The sequence below is a fragment of the Pan paniscus genome, chromosome 15 (genome assembly GCF_029289425.2).
Source record: "Pan paniscus chromosome 15, NHGRI_mPanPan1-v2.0_pri, whole genome shotgun sequence".
Taxonomy (NCBI): domain Eukaryota; kingdom Metazoa; phylum Chordata; class Mammalia; order Primates; family Hominidae; genus Pan; species Pan paniscus.
In genome coordinates, this window is record NC_073264.2 from 84,226,156 (window position 1) to 84,249,481 (window position 23,326).

General features: G+C 35.9%; 1 long non-coding RNA gene across 3 annotated transcripts in view; it reads right to left on the reverse strand.

Annotated features, from left to right (window-relative positions):
* The window catches only part of LOC117975866 (uncharacterized), a 172,056-nt gene that overhangs the window by 92,605 nt on the left and 56,125 nt on the right, over positions 1-23,326 (reverse strand). For 2 of the 3 annotated variants that reach the window (XR_010109775.1, XR_010109773.1), the window contains exons 2-3: positions 11,025-11,188; positions 5,817-5,886 (exon numbers count right to left, since the gene is read on the reverse strand). This is a non-coding gene — a long non-coding RNA (uncharacterized LOC117975866). The remainder of the gene's footprint in view (positions 1-5,816; positions 5,887-11,024; positions 11,189-23,326) is intronic. The other variant, XR_010109774.1, reaches the window with a different exon arrangement.

The following is a 23,326-nucleotide window of genomic DNA, read 5'->3' on the forward strand; positions in this document are numbered from 1 at the left end:
CTTTGTTTGTATCATTTTTAGTCTCTTGTAAACATATTATTTGGGTCCTTTCTGGTGTATTAACTGGATTCCTTGGTTGTGTAGTTTAACCTTCCTCCTCATGATCATCTTTCAACTGTGTACCCTCCTCAAAAATAATGATCTGTTCATTTAGTAAACCTGAGCACATTCATTTTAAACAAATCCTTATTCCCTATCCCTAGCACCGTCAGAAAACTCCTATGTATAACTCTCTGTGATCTTGTTCCTACAAGAGCTTTTATTTTGTTTTCTGTTAACACATTTAAAAAAATATTGCTGAACTTCTACCAGATGCTGTGGACGTACTGGGAATCATTTGTGAGCAAGACAGCCTGTACTCAGATTAGTCACATTTCTCCCTCCTTTATTCTGATGTGTGTTCCCAAAGGGTAGGATCCTTATTTATCTTTGTGCTCTCAGTATTGTCTCCGGAATGTAGTAAGTTCTCATTCGAAGTTTTTAAAATGAATAAATGTTTAATTCTCTAAAATTAAATTTATTGTTGAATAGACAAATTGAGTTTGTCTTTCTCACAAATGATTCACTTACTGAAGTTCCCTATAGAATGGCACAATTATAAAAGAAATACTTGACATCCTTTATAACACAACACTGCATTAACTCATATACCATAGGGGTAGTAATTTATAATCTAATTTCATAGCAATAGTGCTTAGAAACGAAAGATGGTGAAGGTAACCTTCTTAACCAAAATTATGCCAAATGTTTGGTTTGGGAATGAAATACACATAAGGGAAATTGAGTCGCTGGGAAAACTGGTACTTCATTGAATGTGAGATCAAAATGAGTGACATTTTTTAGAGGACTTAGAGGTGAGGGAAATTATTTTTCTTTTATGTGGTCTTGTCAGTCTTTTCTATAAGTGTTATGTGTGTTTTACCAGTTTACAGTGGCAGGATAATGGGGAAGAAAAGGTCAAGTTCACACAATCTGCTAGAATTTGATTTGCAACTTTTTTTTTAATTTGCCAACTGTTCAAATTTTTCTGTGAACTTTTTTATAAAAGAAAAATATAATTTTTCATAGTTGTCATTGGATAATTTGATTTATTAATGCCACTGAATAGTAAGTAATTAGATTTACACTTAGTGTTCTGCTGGGATTAGTATTTTAATGAAAATGACTGTGTGTCTTGGTCTTGGACACCCCACAGCTTGCTGACACGTCCATTTCAAGGTAGTCAGGATTGTCTGTGGTTTTCTCTTTTCCAAGTTTTTTTGAAAATTGTTTTTCTCTTTCTTTCTAGTATTCTACCCACATGTAAGAAGTTAGTGGGCAATAGTAAAACCAGAATTATCTGTACATTAAAATGTCTCCCACACTTTCTCTGATAGCACTCATATACATAGACTCGACAGAGCCTGTTCAGTGTCATGCCAACTCGATGATGCTCAATGTGACAAGATGTCTCTACATATCTGCATATTTTTCTACAGGATTAGACATAAAAATGGTCTTGGAGGGATGTCTACGCTTTTATTTTTTGAAAATTTTACTAGAAAAGCACATTGTCAAATATAAAGACTATCTCCCTCATATCAATTTAGATTTCATTTTTACATAATTATATCTTGCTTGATGGCATCAAGCATGATTGATTTTTTTAAAAAATCTAACTACAAAGCATCACATTTTATTTTTAAAATAATATTTTATCAACTTCAGGCCTCTAAGATCCAGTAAAGAAAAACAGTTGAAGTTTAAAACACATAATTGAAAAATTAATATCATGTGTTTAAAACTGTGAACAAATGAAAAATAAGCTACCTTCTTCCAACAACTTAGTATTGTATCCTGAACAGTACTTCAGGGGGCCTAGGTTATCCTATTGCTGGAATAATGTGATAGAATAGAAGGGATATATACAATACTAAATACATTAAAAAACTGAAGAAATAATCAGAAAATGTTAAATACCTAATATGTTTTAAACCTCAAGTATAAAAACAGAGAGCTGGATTCAATTGACCCACTAAAGTAGAGGGCTCTGAAGGATAGGCCTCTGGGTGTAACTTGTACACATGGACATATATACATGTACATGCACCCACACAGACACACAAACAAAACCATGTAACCCACATCATTATAACCCCCACTGTTGGTAAGAAGTCATGTGAATATTTGTTCAATAAGTCACGTATTTGTATGTAAAAAATTATAAAACAAAAAAATTGTAAATAAGCATATGAAAAGATACTCCACATCATATGTCATCAGAGAAATGTAGATTAAAACATTGAGATATCACCACACATCTATAAAATGGCCAAAATCCAGAACACTGACAACATCAAATGCTGGCCAGGATATGGAGCAACAGGAACCCTCATTTACTGCTGGTGGGAATGCAAAATGGTACAGTCACTGCGGCATACAGATGGGCAGTTTCTTACATAACCAATCATACCCTTACCTGACGATCCAGTATTCAGGCACTCTTAGTATTTACTCAAAAGAGTTGAAACTATATCCATACAAAAACATGTACAGGGATGTTTATAGCATTTTTATTAATAATTCCCCAAACCTGGAAGCAACCAGTATGTCCTTTAGTAAGTGAATGGATTAATAAACTGGTATATCCAGACAATAGAATATTATTCAGTGCTAAAAAGAAATAAGCTATCAAGCCATGAAAAGACATGGGGGAAACGTAATGCATATTACTATCTAAAAGAAGCTATACCATATGGTTCTAACTATATGACATTCTGGAAAAGGTAAAACTATGGAGACAGTAAAAAGATCAGTGGCTTCCAGGGGATAAGAGGAAGGACAGATTAATAAATGGAGCGCAGCAAGATTTTTAGGGCAGTAAAACTACTCTGTATGATACTATAATGGTGGTTGTGTTACATTATACATTTATACATTTGCTACACCCATAGAATGTACAACACCAAGAGTGAACCTTAATGTAATCTATGGAATTTGAGTGATAATGAAGTGTCAATGTAGCCTCATCAGTTATTAACAAATATGTCACTCCAATGGGGGATGTAGAAATGGGGGAGGCTATGCATGTGCAGGGAAAGGGGAATATATGGAAAATTCTTTACCATGCACCACAGTTTGCCAGTCTGTGGTGCACAAAAGCACAAAATCTGTGTGCTGGCCAAAGGCAATAAGAGCAGAGATGATCATGATTTAAAATATCAAGCCAAACTCTAGGCAGTTAGTGTCTATAGACAATTTGTATCTATTTCTAAAGATAAACCACATGTGTGTAATATAATATTTCACAAGTGTTGTCCTGGCCCAGGTTTGGGATCAGGGCTAAGAATTCTTAATTACCCTTCATGGGCAATTTGCTAAGCATGATTCTCAACCACTTCCCTTATTGGGCTTTAACGATTCCAAGTTAACAATACACACACTGAATTGCCAGAGGTCTCCAGGTGCTAAATATCCGGGGACAGCCCCTTTTTATTAGGGTCCATGGAATTATGCAAAGCACCCATATACAGGAAGGCTACTAAACCTAGCAACCCCTTCCTGCTTGCCATATATAGGTAAGCCACCTCCTACAGTTCCAGCTGGGTATTACCTTTTCCCTGGGTAGAAGTCCCTGTGTGGCTCTGTGCGGCAGCCTTCTCTCCTTCAGAACTACAAGTTAGAAAGAGTTCTTCTACCTTTCATCTATCCTGGGGTCATTGTGTTGTCCTTCATCAGAACCTAACGAATGTTGAAACACTATAACCCTGTATAAAACAGGAGTAAACCAGACTACCATAAAATGATCGCCATCTGCCATGGATATATGACCAGGCTTACCCATGGCTGGGGGCTGCCATCACTGGAACTGAGATTAGGCTTTGGGCAAGCACTTTGTAAAATTATATAGGGACATGGACATTTAACAGAACATGTTTAAGGCACAGCAGCTTTACAGACTGCTTAAATCTGAGAATTCTGAGCTAAGCACCCCTTCCTCTGTCCATCTGCCTTCAAGTGCAGGCAGCCCATGCACATCTGCTGCCTTTTAAAGAGAAGATCCATCTCTACCAAAAGCAAATGGGGCAAGAGCCTGAGAGCAGGCCTCAGGTCCACCTGCTTGTCTGTATTTTCCATTTCTTTTTCCATTCTTTTCGTAAATGGCAATAGGAGAAAAAATATAAACAGCCTTTTAAATACTTCTCTGCTTTTTTTTCTCCAGTTCTCTGTTTTCTTGAGACAAAATTATATATTACCAAAGCAAAGAACTACTCCACTCTAGAGTATCTTGGTTCCATCTTTGAAAGGTGTTGTTCTCTTTTCACGTATTCCTCTAGAGGTATTTTTACTACTCACTGAAAGGCAGGAAGAAAATATCTTTAGTATTTAAAATTATTTTGGAAGATTTAAACTCTTAGAGTTTAGAAGTAAATGATCAATGCCTCACATCAATTATAATCAATTTTATTTTATTTTTATAATTGTCAAATAATTACAATTAAGAAATAGAAAAAACAGTTTTGCTTTATGTCTACTTTTAATACTGCTGTATATTTTTCACATTTGTAAAACATTGTACATAATTTTATATTTTGTTTAAATAAGTATTTCAGTGATAGCCTCGAACATTGTATTTTTGAGAAAACTACCATCATGAACCTGCAGGAAATCAAACCATTTATTAATTCATCCACAATTTCTAAAAAGAAAATATATACTTTTTCCCATACTGTCTTGGGAAATCCCAAGTAAAGAATGCAGATGTTATCAGAATACAATAAATTTTGACAATAATTGTATTCTGACAATTGTTTTCATCATATGAAAACCTACAAAGTGTTGAAAAAGCAAACATACTAGAATCAGATGTCAAGATATCAAGTAGGGATAAATTAATAGCAAATCATGTTAAATAACTTCAAAGGACAACTTTGAATGGAAATGAACAGGAGGTTGTCCAATATAATCTGGTTCTAAAATTCATTATGGAAATAATATAATAAATACAAAAGAAAAAACACGACTATAATAGGGTTAGATATTTGAATTAGCTGACCTTGAATGATCAAATTGACAACAGATATGTTCATGAAACACCGTCATTCCCATTTTAACCCCGGGAAATTGAGGCTCGAAAAAGTCATTTAACTTGAACCTAGATCACAGTTATTAAGGTGGCAAAACAAAATTTGAAACTCTGACTCCAGGTTTTAATCACTGAACCCCTTAACCTCTGCACCACATAGAATCTTAGGGGACAGTGCTTGTTCACCTTTGTAACTGTACACATTCAGCATCTAAAGATTGTCATAGTGTTATAGAGAAAAGCTCAGTAAGTTATATGGATTTGAACCACAGTAGGAGAACCTGTGGAAACTTCTCAATACCTGTGGAAACTTCTAGTACCCATCCTGTGTTCATCTAAAGACAAGTCTTTGTTGCATTACTTCTCCGTCCTTAAAGTTATTGTTTTTATCTGTCTTACTTTTCTTATTACATTTTTTGAAGTTCAGTAAAATTTTGAATATAGCAGGGTCTGAGAATCCTTGCTTTGTGGGTTACTGTTAAGGCAATGTTTCTAATATTTTATCACAAAGTAGGATATGTGCTGTGTGTTTTTGTTAAATATTTCTTATTAGTACAAGGCAGTTACCTTTAATAAGTGTTTTATTAGAATTTTGGGGTGGGTGAGGCAGCTGAAGTCTGTAATCCCAGCCCTTTGGGAGGTTAGGTAGAAGAATCACTTGAGCCCAGGAGTTCCAGACCACCCTAGACAACATGGTGAAACCCCATCTCTACCAAAAAAAAAAAAAGAAGCCAGAAGTGGAGGCACACACCTGTAGTCCCAGCTACTCAGGAGGCCAAAGCAGGATTACTTGAGCCTGAGAGGTCAAGACTGCAGTGAGCCTGGATAACAGAGAAAGAACAAGAAAAATAAAAGATAGACCTGACCCATGTTTTTAAAATTAATTTTTTAAATAACTTAAAAAAGAATTTTGTTTGTTTCAATTATGAATGATTGTTAAATCACAAAACAAAAATCTGTAGCTCTTCAGATGGTACAACTTTCTCCTTTAATGTGTTAGTACCATGAAATACATTGATATATTACCTAACAGCAAACAGACTTTGCATTATTGGAATTAATTTTATGAGAGATGCAACCATATTCTGCTTTATCTCAACCTCAGTTATAAATCGTTGAGAATTAACAATCAGCACCACCCCTTTTCAAGTTTTCTTTCCCCCTCCTGTCCTTTCGAAAGAACTTCAACAGGTGTCTAAGAATTTCTGTCACGTCTCCCAAGCCTTTACCTGCATCTGCATTGTGGCTTCTCTTTTGGTGCAAATCCCACCACTGAAATTTTTAAATTTGTTTTATTTGTTTTTTTGTTTTGTTTTGTTTTGCTTTGTTTTGTTTTGTATTTGAGACAGAGTCTCACTCTGTCACCAGGCTGGAGTGCAATGGCATGATCTAGGTTCACTGCCTCCCGGGTTCAAGTGATCCTCCTGCATCAGCCTCCTGAGTAGCTGGGACTACAGGTGCGTGCCACCACGCCCAGCTATTTTTTTGTATTTTTAGTAGAGATGGGGTTTCACCATGTTGGCCAGGATGGTCTCCATCTCTTGACCTCATGATCCGCCCACATTGGCCTCCCAAAATGCTGGTATTACAGGCATGAGCCACTACGTCCAGTCCCCACCACTGAAATCTTTTGTGAGATTTCTGACCCATTCAGCCTTTGTGGACTGTATGTACTACTTTAGCTTCCTGTTGCCCTTCTGCCTTTCTGCTCATGGCTTCTTCTCAGATTACCTAACTCAAACTGCCAAGCGTATGTGACTCCATCTCCTACCCAACCAGGGCATCATGTTATGCCATATGAAATTCAGTGTGTGTGTGTGTGTGTGTGTTGTGTGTGTGTGTGTGTGAAAGAGAGAGACAGACAGAGACAGAGACAGAGAGAGACAGAGAGGTGATAGGGAATGGATAGCAGGGGCAGGAATAAGTTGGACACACCACACAATTTAGTATATTAAAATAAAATGTTATTTTTTAAGTCATTGTTCTCATCTGGTGATGATTTTAACCCTAGAGGATATTGAGCAATATCTGGAGACACTTTTTATGTTCATGACTGGAAGGGTGCTACTGGCTTCTGGTGAGTAGAAATAAAGAATGTTACTAAACATTATGAAGCACAGAACAGTCCCCAATACAAAGGCTTATTTAGCCCAAAATGTCAATAGCGCTGAGGTTGAGCAACCCTGCTCTAAGTGAAACATGGACGTTCTCACACATCCTGAGAGTTTATATTCCTCAAATATAAATGGAACATTAATGATATGCTTCACATAGGAAGATGTATGCATGGTTCCCACTCTCATGAAGCTTATTGTTTGGGATGAGATAGATTTTCTCAATAATTCAGTGTGATTAAGAGTGATGGGAGCTACAATGGAAGTAGGATACAATATCCATTGAAAAAAATGAAAGAGAAAATATTCAAGAACCCTAAATAAGAGTTAAATATTATTTTTATTGACTATTTGCATTAATATTTATAGCAAAATCTCGTTAACACAATGATGCTTTATTCAAAATAGCAAAATTCAAGGGAAATTATACTCTTTGGCCAACTAAATGTAACATTGTTAGCAAATAAATAGATGCAATAATCCAAACCACCTCCCCTTCCTTCCCTATCTCTCCTCCTCTCCCCTCCCCTTGCCATTCCATTTCTTTGCCTCAGAATGTGGAATTAGTTTTTAGAACTAATCCAGAGAAAGTAAACTAATTTTTGTTTTAGACTGGAAAATATGTTTTTTGAAAATCCAAGCTATAAGATGTTTCTTATTATCCATTTTTCTCCTCCTTTATCTGCAGGGAAATATCCTCTCTCTCTCATTCTCCCTCTCCTCCCCTCTCTCCCTCTCTCAAAAGCTCTTACAATGTCATTAACATCTGTTTACATTGACAATAAATAAAAGGCATCTGCAGGGATGAAAATACACTGATATGTTTTCAAACTTTATGACTTTTCTCCTAGTATTTGATCTTCATAATATGCACTTTCTGCTATGATCCAATTAATCTTAAACAGGATACCAGGCATGTAGACTGTTTGGTTTTAATTTACTAGGTTTTAACTGGTGGTATTTTCTCTTTGGGTATTGCTCTGCACCTATAAATTATTTGGTAGCAATTATCTCTTAAAATGCATCCAAATGCTTTTCACTTGCTTCCTGAATTCCAAGTAAGCCTTCGGTTGAGATATTCCTAAGAACTTATTTTAATGTTCTTTTTGTTTCTTCCTCTGACAGAGAGATATATGGGTGATTTTTTTGGCTTGCAGTATGTGTAATTTGAAGAGTGCTGGGAGCTTCCCTGACCAAAAATAACTCCATCTGTATACAATTTGATCATATCTCATTCCTTGCAGATTTAAAAAAAATGAGTATAAAATTCTAAACTTCCTGATAACATCAGATTTATCAGGTAAGCTGTTAAAATCACAATTTAAATGAATCAAATTTGTGGGGAGTTGGAAACCAGGTTAGGTACTGTAAATCTTTGGTGTGTGGGCCACAGACATTACTGCTTCTATAAACAGATGAATCTGTAAGAGTCAATGGGCTGAAATAAGAAGAATGAATGGGAGTTTTCTCAGCAGTGAGTCCTGTCTTTGATTTTCAATGTGTCTCTTATCAACTTTGTTTCTATAGATTCTTCACTTCTCTAATCCCAAGGTTCCTTCACTGCAAAAAGGATGCTATTCTTACCTTGAAGGATGGTTATGCAAATGAAAAGTAAAGTAATGATAATGATTCTGCTACATTTTATTTTCTGAGTTTTTAACCTGTATTATTGAATTTTATTCTCACAAACTATTACTGTGTACAAGAAATGACATTACGGAAAAATTAAATAACTTGCCTCTAGTCTTCAAAGATGTGAAGAATTAGGATAAAGAACAAATCCGGCCAGGCACGGTGGCTCACACCTGTAATGCCAGCACTTTGGGAGACACAGGTGGGCAGATCACTTGAAGTCAGGATTTCAAGACAAGCCTGGCCAACATGGCAAACCTCATCTCTACTAAAAATACAAAAATTAGCTGGGCATGGTGACGCATGCCTGTAGCCCCAGCTACTTGAGAGGCTAAGGCAGGAGAATTGCTTGAAACTGGGAGGCAGAGGTTGCAGTGAGCCAAGATCACGCCACTGCACTCCAGCCTGGGGGACAGAGTGATACTCTGTCTCAAAAACAGAAAAAAAAAAAAAAAAAAAGGAACAAAGCCAAGCAATATGGGTCAGATCTTATATTTATAATTACTGCATATGTAATAGACACTGAATAAATAGCAGCAATGATTATTACAAGAAAGTACCAAACCTATTTAAGATGTGTTCAAAATTATCATGGGCAGATTATTCAATGTGATCTAATGGCCTGAAATATTGCAATCAGTGTAACCTCTTTTATTCTTGTGCATTATGGTTAAATATGCTAGCAAACTCTACCACAGGCTTCCATTTACCCTGCAACTGCTATTAACAAGAGAATATGTTGACAGCTGAACCTGTGTTAGAATGGGTGATTAAAGAGGGTATATTTCAGTTTTCCTCTATGCATTTAGCCCAGAATGAGTTCCTAAACTAAATTTGCTTTCCTTAATTATCTAAATCAATTGTTTGAATGGCACCGTATCTACACAATAGCAGTACAACTTCACACTTAATTTTAATTAGCTAAACATAAAGTGACTGGGTTGGCAATTGAACAGAAGGAAAATTTATAATATTAAACCCATACTGCCACAAATGTTGAAGCCCATCAAACAAAGAAGTCTGTTCTTTTTTCCCCTCTACTCCTGAAAATTAATATATATATTTCTCCACAAAATGCCTAGCAGTCCTTGTTGATCTACCCACATTTTAAATAGTGCATGAACAATGGGGCTTAGGCAAGCTTGCAGTGCAATACACAACACCTGTTCACAGACTCAGTAATATAACATGCCTATTGTCATAAGCAATTTTGGATCTCTGAGTTTTCAAATAGATAATGAGCATTGAAATATCTTTATAAGTAGCGTAATGGAAAAAATGAAAAATTCCAAAAATGATGAGGCGTCATTGGATGTTGCAGGAAAAGTCTACCCTGCAGTATTCCAAGAAGGCTTACCATATGGTAGTCATTACGTTAGTAAATCTGCCAAGAATTAGGTACCTGCCCTCATATTTGCTATCTCAGTAATTTTAAATTTTAGGATCCATGTTCATCAGACAGGGAAATATCATATTAACCAATATCAGAGGAACAATATGGTGATTTAATTAATGTATAGTGAAAGATCATTGTTACTGGAATCAGAATACTCTAGTTCAGAGGTTGGCAAACTTTTGTGTAAAAGGTCAAATAGATAATAAACATTTTAGGCTTTGCAGACCACATGATCTGTTGCAACTATCCAACTCTGCTTTTGTAAATAGAAACACAGCCATTCACAATACTAAACCAATGGTCAAGGCTGTGTTCCAATTGAACTTTATTTAAGAACAGAAATTTGAATTTTGTATGATTTTCATGTGTTACAAAATGTAATTGTGGGGGTTCTTTATTCCCACTATTTCAAAAAGTAACAGTGATTCTTAGTTCATGGACCATACCCCCCAAAAGAAACAAAAGGTGGGCCTTAGTTTGCCAACCCTGGCTCTAACCTAAGATCAAGGAATTCACATACAAATCAAGTGACCATATAATTTACCGTTCAAATCTGGATACTTTAGAGTGAAAAGATGCTCTAAGCTAATAAAAATTACATACAATATTTCCTAATAAGAATATTTTTGAAACATTTATAAGACTAGAAAGAGAAGTAAATAGCAAATAACTAACATACAAATATCATTTTTATTTTGATCATCTGGTTAGTAAAATATAATACACTCAGACTAAATATTCTTAGTGTGTGGTCATGATGTTAAATCAGTTTGTCAGCCACACATATCTCAAATAACACATCTCACAGCTTGCTTACATAGTCTTCATGTGGTTAGCAGGGACAACAGCATCAAGCCCTTCCCTTCTACCTGAGAGAGCTGCCCCGCACCTTTGTCCAACAGCCTTCCGTTTCATCATCAACCACTTGTATGCATGCTGGCCTTGAAAAGGAAGCATTAGTCACTTTGCATCTGGAAAAGGCTGAAAAAAGAATAGAGGGGTTATTGTTACCTCTCTTGTTAAAATTTAATCTCATGCCAAATTAAGGTTTCTGTTCACTGCTTATGAGTCTCACATTGAGACTGAGGCCAAACCAAGTCCCAGAAGCACAAAATAGAGACCCTCCAAAATGATCCTAGCTCATTTTAATTTTATAAATAATAATAACATTTCATCATTTTCATAAAATGAAATATTTGAGACAAACGGCAAGTCATAAGGGATGCTAGGATAACACTTGCCTGGGACAGGACAGATCTGCCCCATTTTCCCAACATGCCTTCTGATTTTCCATTGTATAACCTTCTTCAAGTAAATGCTCAAATGGAATCTTAAATATAAGGCCTTGACTGCCTTATGCAAAATTGAAACCTCATCTGTTGCCTCTCATACACACCTGGAATTCCTCATCTCCCTTGTTCTCCTATAGCTTTTATTTTCCCCTCCTCCTCCCCCTTCTTCTCCTCTTCCTCCTTCTTTTTTAAATAGCAGTGACTCCTTCTAACATACTACAAAATTTATTTATTTATCATGTTTGATTCATCTAACATTCCCAAGTTGAATGTGAATTCCCCAAAATAAGAGACTTTTACACGTTTTCTCCCCTAATGCATTTAAAGCCCTTAGAATATGTCTGATATATAATAAGTCCTGATACACATTTGTTTACAACTTAATAATAATAGGCTATATGTTATGGAAACAGCTTCATATCACTGTTTCAAGCACATTTCATAGATTCACTTCACAGTTCTTGCTGTAACTCTGAGGTGGGAGCTATTTTTCTCGCCAATTTACCAATTAGAAAACCAACGTATGAAGAGGTTAAGTAAATTGTCAAATAGCTGTCAAGTGCCAGAGCAAGATTTGGATCTAGAAATCTGACTCCAGAGTTTGTATTCTCAAACTTGTGAAACATTTTTATATTAAATAAAACTTTAGTTATCAAATATATTTTTTTAAAACGCAGTCATACATTGCTTAACTATGGAAATACATTGTTACATGTATGTACATATATGCATTCTGCCATTGACCAAAATATCTTTATACATTGCATGGTTGTAATAGTGATTTTTTTAAGTCATGGAAAAAACAACTTTTAAAAAGTTATTCCATAAAGTAGAATAAAAAGTAAGGGACATAAAATATGAGCAAAAATTATGATATAAAAAGATAAATCTAGGCTTCATTAGCCAGTTAGTAACATTTATTAAAAGAAAACATCCAGAAATCAGAAAGAAGGCCATAAGGAAAAATACTATGGAGTAAAATTTTCAAGAGCAGAGGTGCTTATATATTTTTTGAGTTTCCAACAAAATTAAAAAAAAAAAATGACCGGGCGCGGTGGCTTACGCCTGTAATCCCAGCACTTTGGGAGGCCGAGGCGGGCGGATCACGAAGTCAGGAGATTGAGACCATCCTGGTCAACATGGTGAAACCCCGTCTGTACTAAAAATACAAAAATTAGCTGGGCATGGCAGCGTGCGGCTGTAGTCCCAGCTACTCGGGAGGCCGAGGCAGGAGAATTGTTTGAACACGGGAGGCGGAGGCTGCAGTGAGCCGAGATGGCACCACTGCACTCCAGCCTGGACAACAGAGCGCGAGACTCTGTCTCAAAAAAAAAAAGAAAAAAAATTTTCTACACTTAAACATATCATTGAACTATTTCTGATCCCAAAGTATAAAAAAAAGTTTTCGAGGAGAGAGCAATGTTCAAAGGCACAGGAATTAGACCAGTGTCACACGTAGTTACTGAGAGTTGCTCTATTGACTCCGGCAGCCAAAGTTTGAGGACAACATATTTTCACTTGGAATTCTGCATCAAGCAAAATTATGAACCTCAATGTGAAGGCACAATAAAGACATCTTCAAAGTCAGAAGTCTTCAGTAAGTTGACTTACATAAATTTTTAAAAGAAGTTACTTGATGATACGCTTTAGGGAAAAGAAGACTTAGTTGAGACAGAGAAAGGTGGGAGGGAGAGTGTTAGGAAAATAGTGGATCCAACCTAGAAAAGACATGAAGAGAAGGCCCCAAAAATAAGCTTTGGAACAGGGCTAAAAGACACTATTTGCATTTTGGAGAAGGAAGAAAGGACTTAAATATAGAGGTAAAAGGGAAGATGACAGGGGTAGAGTTGTCTGGATGTGATACACTTGAGGAAACTGGAAGTAATAAAAAAAATAATGAGATAAAGACATGTTATTCAAGAAAAAAAGGACACTTAGGATCTGAGAAGCAGAATTATGGAAGGGATCCATAAATGAAAGACAATATTCACCTGTAATGAATATTTACATATAGTGAGTTATGTTTTTAAATTTTGAAATTGTGGTTACATAATATATAGTTATGTAGAGTTATACAGTTATATATGGTATATATATTTATGTATATGCTATATATTGTTTATATATAGTATATATACTTATAGTTACAGAATAACATAAAAGTTTTCAGGCTTGAAAATATAAAAGTAAAAACATAAATGACACAATTTTGTAGGTAGAAGATTCTGGAAGGTAGGGGTAACTTGCAGAGAAGGGTGAGTGCGCTGAAGCATCAGTTTTCAAAATGGAGAATCAAGAAATAACATCGTTAGTCTTCAGAGAATAAGATAAGCATGTTAATTTTTAATTTTTATTTAAAAATATAATCATAAAAGCCCTAAAGGAAAGTGATCGAACTATATTGAAGGGCAAAGGAAGTGAAAGAAGAGAAATTACACTAAACTTCATCTAACCTAGCAAAAAGTTGAGGCTTAATACCTAAAATCTCTAAATTATGCAGTAATAGTTTAAGAATAGCACTTAGTAATATGGTGATAATTGCCCGAATAAACAGTTAAGAGTTGAGAAGAGTCTTCTGGGAATGGAGATTAGAGACGATGACAGTAGGGAAAGCAATTCTTTTTTTTCTCTTTTATTTGACAATTTTCAAAATAATGGAAAAAAATGAACATTTTTTAACAACAAAAAAAGGTAGATAATGGAACCAAAATTACGAGAGTTAGCTATGTCATACATTTAACACCATTAGCATTGTGTTAATGTCTATTTTGCCTACCATCATTATTACTTCATCTCATGCCTACTCAGCCACCTCTTTTAATTTTTTGAGCTTATAGTGCATGCTCCAGCCCCAGGTGCTTTCTGCACATTGCACCCTTAGCCTGAATTCTCTCCACTTAGTTATTTGCAGGCTCACTCACTTACCCACTTGAGACCTTGCATATAGTGCCCATTTTCAGCAAACTTCTCTCTGCTTAGGTCAAAACTTTCTCTTCTTTGAAACTACCCATTCATTCCTTTTTCCTGCTTTGTTTTTCCTCCATAGTACTCACTACCATGTAGCAGATTGTACACTTTACGTGCATTTTGTTTAATTTCTATTACCATTAGAAGACGAGAGTCATGAAATCAGAATATGCCTATTGCATTCACTGCTCTAACATCTAGGATGATGGGCAGCACATAGTAAATGTGCAATAAACTTTTGTTGAATAAATGACTTTCAGATGCCCTTGCTAAGGGAATAGAATTGCTCAAGGTCAATTGGCAAAGATTCCTGTCTGTTGGCCAGGATTTGGAAGAGCTTTGGCAATGTTTGCATTATTTGTCTTTCATAACTAGCAAAGCCACATTCATTCTTTATTGCTGCCATCTCTTACCAAGTATTTCATATAGTCTCTAAGTATTTACATATTTTTTCATATAGTCCCTGAACATCTGTAAAATAGCTATTATAAAACCCATGTTACAGAAGGAATATAAGAAACTCAGACTGAGAGATTATAAGTAACTTAGTTAAAGCCTTAATTAAAACCTATAATTAATTTAGTTAATCCTGGCTACCAAATGCCAGAATTAATATATTCAGTCAGGCCATAGTCAGGCTTTGCAGGCCTGGGATACATTTTTAAATGACTTTGCATTGAGTGTGTATCAAGTAAATACTTTTCTCTGCAAATTATAGAGAGCTAAATTCCATTGGTTAATGTAATAAAAGCTATTTATTGTCTTATATAACTAAAAAATACCGTATAGGGGTAGGGCAAGTTCCTGGTAAGAGTTTATGATGTCTTCAGGTGTATAGCTATATTTCTCTGTGATTCCTTTAACTCTGACTTTGTATGTTTGCTTTTTATCCAACTCGCTTTTCTTACGTCAACATGTGGACACCTCTACATTCTCAACTTTATCTTAAGACAAGGCTTAAGAACCGATGTTCAAATTGATTAAAAGTACTCAAGACTTTCCTATCAAACTGGTTGATGTGGTTTGGCTGTGTCCCCAACCAAATCTCATCTTAAATTGTAGTTCCCATAATCCCTACCTGTCGTGGGAGGGGACCTGGTGAGAGGTAATTTAATCCTGGGAGCGGTTACCTCCATGCTGTTCTCAGGATAGTGAGTGAGTTCTCATTGTTCTCATGATAGCGACTGAGTTCTTATGAGATCTGATGGTTTTATAAGGGGCTTTCCCCCCTTTTGCTCTGCACTTCTTTCCTGCCATCATGTGAAGAAAGACGTATTTGCTCCCTCTTCCACCAGGATTGTAAGTTTCCTGAGGCCTTGCCAGCCATGCGAAACTGTGAGTCAATTTAACCTCTTTCCTTATAAATTACCCAGTCTTGGGTGTGTCTTTATTAGCGGTGTAAGAACAGACTAATACCTGGTGATGGAATCATCATCTACACAACCCAGTGAGGACATGCGGGATTCATACTCTACAGCCAGCCACAGTTTTTAACATAGAATATAGTTTGTTCCCTAAATTTCATAGGTGTTATTTAAATGTATTTCCTGGAAGCTATGGGTATAATGACGACAGAATACAAATGGATGAGACTTGTTCCATAAACATTACTGTGTTAATAATTATTTTTATTCTCTAATAATAGCCAATGCAAATGGAAAGAAGGAGACAAGCATAGACTTTTTTTTAAAATAAAGAAAATAACAGGAAGAGGAAGAAGATAGGGATGAGAAATACTTAGCTTTTTTGGTGGTGAGTGGGACAACAAGAAATGAGAAGCAATTCTCTACAGAAGATGAAAAAATACTCATGACAAGTCTTACTTCAGTTACCATTTTCTAGTGATGCCTACTTAAATGCTTTTTCCTTTATTTGGTGATGAAACACAATGTAAAATATTTAACACAAAGGAAACTAGTTATTGTCAAATGTAACAAAACTAACTAAAAATCTGAGTCTCTATTGTATAGCAGTGACACTATAACTAAGGTGACATCCGCAATCAGAACCATGTCTGTTGAGCATAATGTTTTCCTTTATTTGGAGAAATAATTTATGCCTGGGAAATAGACTGTTTTTCACATAAATTTAGCAGGACTGAAGGTAATTGACAGCCCATAGATAGAATCCCTCCATTAGTTAACAAGATGGGTCTCTCATATGTGTTATTCTGACTATAATATTGCCTCGAACAGAGGATGCAACAGTGAGTTAACAATTTACATTAAATGACAGAAAATACTTTTCTTATTCTTGCTTTTATAATCCAAAAGGACTTTGAAATACACACATACACACACATGCTCATTCACAACCTGCCATATTAATTAAGGAAATTATTGGTGTGTGTTTGTGTGTGTGTGTATACAGTGTTTATTCATTTGGTAATTACAGTGTTTGGTAATTTAAGTCATCATTTTAACAGTATGAAAATTTTACTTAAAAATACTGCTCTCTGATTTCACGTGAAAAAAATAAAATATATGAGAAGAGTAGAATAAAGATAACAAGCAGAAGTTGAGTTGCCGCTGCCTCTTCAGGGGAGTACCTTCTCTCCCATTTGCCAATTACACTCTGTATGGAATAACATTCACCTTCTTTATAAGCTTTACTAATTGACTGCTCCCTACATAGCCAATATGACCTATGTCAAAGAGAAATAGCACTAGACACTTGTTAAACTTGGCAAGACAGACTTTATTCCGACTACTGCAGTAAGAGAAAAAGATTTCACTGTAAACCGAGCTCAACTCCAACCAAGACAAAGGTGACTGAGGTTTTAAAGGAACAATAGAGAGAAATCAAAAAGGGGCCATGGGGAAGTGAAAAAGCACAAAAAGAAGCAAGGTGAGCAATGAAGAAACAAAAAGGAATCTAAGGGGAAATAGAAAATCATAGAGGGAGAGGAGTAGAAAATTACTGACAGTGGTTGGGTGGACCATGTGGGTTGGGACAAGGAACATTTTGTGGTTTGGCAGTATTGCAATATTTTAAACAGATATTTTAATACTTGGGGCTGTGGAGAGTGGTTGGGTCTAGTGCAGGCAGAAGACAGGCTGAAGTAGCTACGTCTCTTAACACAATGCTCAGGCAACTTCTTTTTGCTGTGTGGGAGTTCACAGTTCACACCTACCATGCTTGCTTTAAAATTAAGATGCAAAGCATTGATCAACATAGAGGGAAGGGGAGGAGGGAGAGGTGACAGAGGAGTGGCCCAGATGCATGGCCCAGGCTACGAAACTCCTATGTGAAATTGCTTTTCAAACTGAATGCTCATATCCACTGGAAGGGGGGTCAGATTGCCATGAGGAGTTTGAAACCCCAAGATAAATAAGGCTCATTGCCCTGGAGGAGTAATTTTACTGAACAAGCAAGTCGTTTTGAGCATATTTTAAATACTTGCTATGTTCCCCAGCAGCACAGAATATAATCATCTTGCTCTCTGTCATTAATCCAGAATCACCAGAATGTCCAGCTCTCACTATTTTTCCTTCCCCTCCCCTTCCTCCTCTTCTTTCTCTGTCTCTTAATTTTTCTTTTTCTCCTTCTTTACTCTTTCACTCAAAGTAGTTTGTATAAAAAGATGTTCAGAAAATGGAGAATAAAGAGTAAAGATTTCAGTCTATATTTCTGGAATACTAAGAATATAAATACTTTCAGGTCCCTATTTTCAGGAAAAGGAGAGAAGGAGAGACAGACAGAGAACAAGAGAATAATGAGATGTCCTGAAGTCAAATTGTTCAAAAGATTATAATTGCTCTGTAACTGATGCATTTTGAATTTCCCTGTTTTAACTCAATCTTTTGGCTTATTTGTTTTTTATTGAAAAAGTACTTATTTTCTAACCTTGAGGTACATAAATTCAATAATTAAAAAGAACAGTACCGATTGTTTTTAACATGCAAAAGTCAAAGTGTCAAATAATCATTCAGAAACATTCTTATAAGTTGGGTTTAGTTTAAATCACTTTCTAAGATGTTTGGCGTAGGCTTCATAATTTATTCAGATTTTTCTGGTCTCCCAAATTTAGCTTGAAAACATGCCAAAAGGGATATAATTTTTCCCCATAACTTTCTGCTCCCATTTAGAATGCAAATTACTGCAGAACAGCATCTTGCACGATATGGTAACTTTTCCACTTCTGAACTGCAGAAAATAGGAATATGTGTCACTAATATTTGTTAACTTTTTCCAGTGTTTGGGATGAAGTGGACTTTAAGCAGACCAGGTCAAAACTGCAGAGCCAGAGAAAGGGATGTTTGAGTTTCCATTTCCTGAATCTACTCACTAATCCCAGAATTTTATTACTCATTTGTCTTCTTGATGGAGGGGACGACTAACTGTCAAGTCCACATCATATGCACGTCTCATAACTCACAAGCTGTCATTTCTTCTTTCTAAGTAGCACCTTTTGTTAGGAATGATAAACCAAATCCCTGTGAGTTTTTTTTTTAATTCAAACCTAGGGGAGTGGAGGGTTCCCATAGTTACAGCTATTGTTATCAAACTTATTTTAAAATTTTTTAAATGCCAGTTTTTTTAAAGATAATGTGTTGATTTCCTGGGATGATTGTTGAGAGGTCAATATCACACTCTGTCACTGTGTTGTAACCTCAACTTGTTCTTTATTAAAAATTAGAAAGAGATTTTTCTTTCTTGCCTGTTGAATTGCTTTAAGAGAGCTCTGCACATTTTGTCAGCTCTTCCTGGTGGGGTTACCTCTTTAATTCCCAGCTACCCAGTGTGTAGAGATCCCTAAGAAAAAAAGACACTTATCGGATTAAGAGCAGCATGCATTAAGACTATTGTCTTTGGTGAAATCAATTAAAAGATCATGATTACTTGAAGAGAGAAATTTTCTTTTACTTCAGTTATATAACAAAGGAATCCATGGTAAATTATTATTAATGATAAACCATTACAGAGGACCAACTATGTTTCAAAATTACTTTGCTAAGGTTTGAGGGCATGTAAATAAATAGATCTCTTGTATTACCCTCAAAGAAATACAGGTTGGGTTAAGAAGTAGCAGAGACAAGCATGTAAACAGTAACTCAAAAAATACGCATATGATAAAAAAGTGTATAGATAAAAATGAATGGGAGTGCAGATGAGAGAGGATCAAATTCTTCCTAGGGCTTTTGCTGGGAAAATCTTATTTAAAAAAAAGTAAATAAATAGGTTGAGCCAATATGTAGGAGTTCAACAGACTGACAAGGGACAAAGAGAATAATTGGAAAAGGGAAGGCGATGTTGTTATCTGCAACGTGCCAGGTAGTTATCACAAAATCACCTAAAACACAGGTAAGCATAGATAGCATAGTAAAGTCTTGAAGAAGCTGTGTGGTCGTCATATCAGACTGTATAAGAGAAAGTGGTGAAAAATAAGGTGGAAAAGGTCACTTTTCCAACGGGACATGCCTTGAAGGGTCAGGAAGAGCATAAGCTGAGTTTCAAAGGAGGTATAAAATCAAAAAAAGGCATCCAAGTTTTCCACACAGTATGAAAATAAGATTTCTGGGGGGAAAATTGGCCAAGCAGGCAAGATTTGAACGGAGGCCTTACTTAGCATAGTAAGGAAAGAAAAGATCACGATGTCTACAATACTGTGATTAAGAAGTGTGAACTTTATCATCCAGGGAGCAACAGAGGGGTCCATTGCAAGCATAAAGTAGAGGGAAGACATCTGCAAAGCTCTCTTGCAGAAAGATTAATCTGGCAGAGTGTGATGTCTTGGAGGAATACGTGGGAGTAGGTCAGTGGCTGGGAACAAGTCATTTATTCAAATCTAAAATGGTAAGAGCTACAGTAAGGGTGATGTCAGGGGAAATAAGATCACACAATGGCCATAAAGAATGCCCTCATATACATAGTATAACTTCTTGTTCTTCAGCTCCTCCATTAAACTGAGTTGTTCCCTCCAGCTTTGTGAGTGCCAAGCCAGGATGGATCTCACATGGCTGGCAATGATTTCACACATGAGCACCATTCTATTGGCAGTTTCTTTTTCCAGCTCACACATACACCAGATTTTGTATTTTTGGTGAATGAATTAGGCACACTAGGAGGAGCAGTGTGCCCAATGTTGCAATGGTAAGGAAGGAGATAATGGGAAAGGTCATTTCATGTTACCTTACTCTGGCAGTGAGAACTCTTCCTCCCTTTCATTCCCTCTGTGCTCTAAACATCAAGTCAGGAGAGAATAGACCAATGTAGTTGTAAGGACCGTGTTTTTCTAATGGACTTATAAAACACAGCCCCTCCCTTCCTGTAACTCTACCTATAACTCTAATAGACTCCTTCTTCATAGTCTCAACATTCTGTGCTTCACTCAACTGCAGCACTAAGGAAGGGGAAAGACCAGAAGCAGAGGGGGAAAAGCATGGCTGATATTCCGAACACTAGGGAGGACAAATACTGCTGAAGAATTTATGATGATAATGTAAACAGCCTCCAACTAGCAAACAATTCTTTCATCCTACTGAATTATCTAAAAGTTAAAAAGACCAAGTCAAATCAAAATAGCAGTACCAAATTTGCAGAACTCAGAGTGTGCACTAAAGGAAAACATTTAAAATGTATACCAGGAGAATATAATGAGAATGGAACTAGACTAGTACTATTTAAACGTTTTTTTTTTTTTTTTTAATTTATGGGTAACCGCCATTTCCTCTCAGTTCAACCTGGAGATTAGATTGCAATGATATATAGATGCTATTAAGATGAAGATTATAGGGCTATATTCTGGTCCCCAAGAGCCGCTAATTGAATTGTTCCTATGATAATGGATACGTGTTGAATAGCTCTGTGCAGAAAGAAACTAATTTATTTCCTGTGATCCATTTTATGCTCAACCCATAGGCAAAGCCAACTAAAAACATTCAGCATTTATTCAGCCTCTGCAAGTCCTCATCCTAAAGGTAACATTTCAGCCACTTTTCTAAATGATGATAAATACCTGAAGCCAAGATATCCACAGGATGGAATTATTTTATCAAAGTTAATTTCTCCACAGAATCACCACCTTAAAGTTTTCTGTCAAAGGTGAGTGGCCAAGGCAGAATTGAATTATGTTACCTACGCAAGAGAAGGAAAAGAGAAGATAACGTGTGAAAGATTCAATTCTATCTCTAATAGGCTTTTTCCTTTCCGACACATTTGGTTTAGCTGTTTTCCAGAAATCAGCTTGAGAAGGATGTGTGTAAGAGAGAGAGAGCTCACGCACATATGCTGCATGCATAACACACCCTGAAATTATTTAAGACTTTTAATTTAGATGATTAGAGTTTTGATAAAGTCTAGTTGCCCTCCCAATTTACTATAGAGATGAGAAAAATAAGTATGTATTATAAAATATAATGCAAATTTATACGATATGTGTGTTTCAATGAAGTAAATTTACATGGCTTCAAGGTTTCATTTGAGCTCCCATATGAAAATTCAATAGCTTTCCTGAAACCTTTCCCATCCATCTCTGCATGAAAATTGGCTCTAGAATCCTCATGCAAAGCAGGATCCCAAGTGATATTCTTGGCACTCACACATTTACACCTAATGGATTCCAAAAGTGAGACAGCACATGAAAATGAGAAAGTATGATAAAATAGGTTCAAATAATGGCAACACGAATAAAAAGCAAAAATGTTGAACATTATGTTAAGATTAAGAGCTGAAGGATTTTTCTATTTTATATAAAAATGGAACCATTTAAAAAGTAACTAAAATCATCCTCCTTTTTTCTTCCTTTTGATCTTTTATTAAACTATACTGACAAATTCTGTTCTCCTGATGGAATTATCTGTAGATCCCCTGTGCTACTTGACTTCATGTACATGCACAGTGAAGTCTGAGTTATATTACAATAGTTTCTTTTGTGTGCTTGTACCAGTTACCTTCATAATTCTTACTTCTTTCTCCTCATCTCTTTACTCAAAGGTTTTACTTTTGCAGTGTTTGACCAACAAATTGTCACTCTCATGCCCTTGGCCAAAACACTGTAGTCTGCTTTATTTTTTCACTATTATTATCCATTAATATATATATTATTCACTCATAACATGTATTTGTTTTTGGATTCCTCTCATCCCAACTAAAATCTCCATAGGGAGCGGTATTGAAAATGGTTTCACATAGTAGGTACAAAATAAATAATTGTTACATGGACTATTTTTCTTAGAATTCACCCTGGGAAGTTCTCAAAATCTTTGTTAATGATTGCCAGAAAATGTCAGCTCTAGCTAACAAATCTGGGACTTAGACAAGCACAACAATATAAGATAGAAGGGAGGGACAAAAATTTAAATTTTCTTAGTTTCTGAAGTCTTCAATTTTAAAGAAAGCTAAAAAAGAACAAGGTAAAGTGCATATTTCGCTATAGTGCAAAACGTAGGGAATGGTACAGACGTCTATATCATCAATATAGATGATATACATATATTTCAAAGAACTCATAAGACACTGACATAAATGAAGGAATAGATATTGTTTTCAACATCATTTTTATTTGAATTTATCACTTTGAAAGAGACAGGAAGATATGGGAATGAATAGTATAGATATGGTCCTCATTATGAATTTCATCTGTAGTATTCATGTTAACTTACTCTGGCAGTGGGAACTCTTCCTCCCTTTCATCCCCTCTGTGCTCCAAACATCAAGTCAGGAGAGAACAGACCAATGTAGTTGTAAGGATTGTGTTTTTCTAATGGGCTCATAAAACACAGGCCCTCCCTTCCTATAACTCTACCTCAGAAAAATAGATTCCTTCTTCTGCATGGTCTCAGCATTCTGTGCTCCATTCAGCTGCAGTGCTAAGGGAGGGGAAAGAGCAGAAGGAGAGGGGGAAAAGCATGGCTGATAT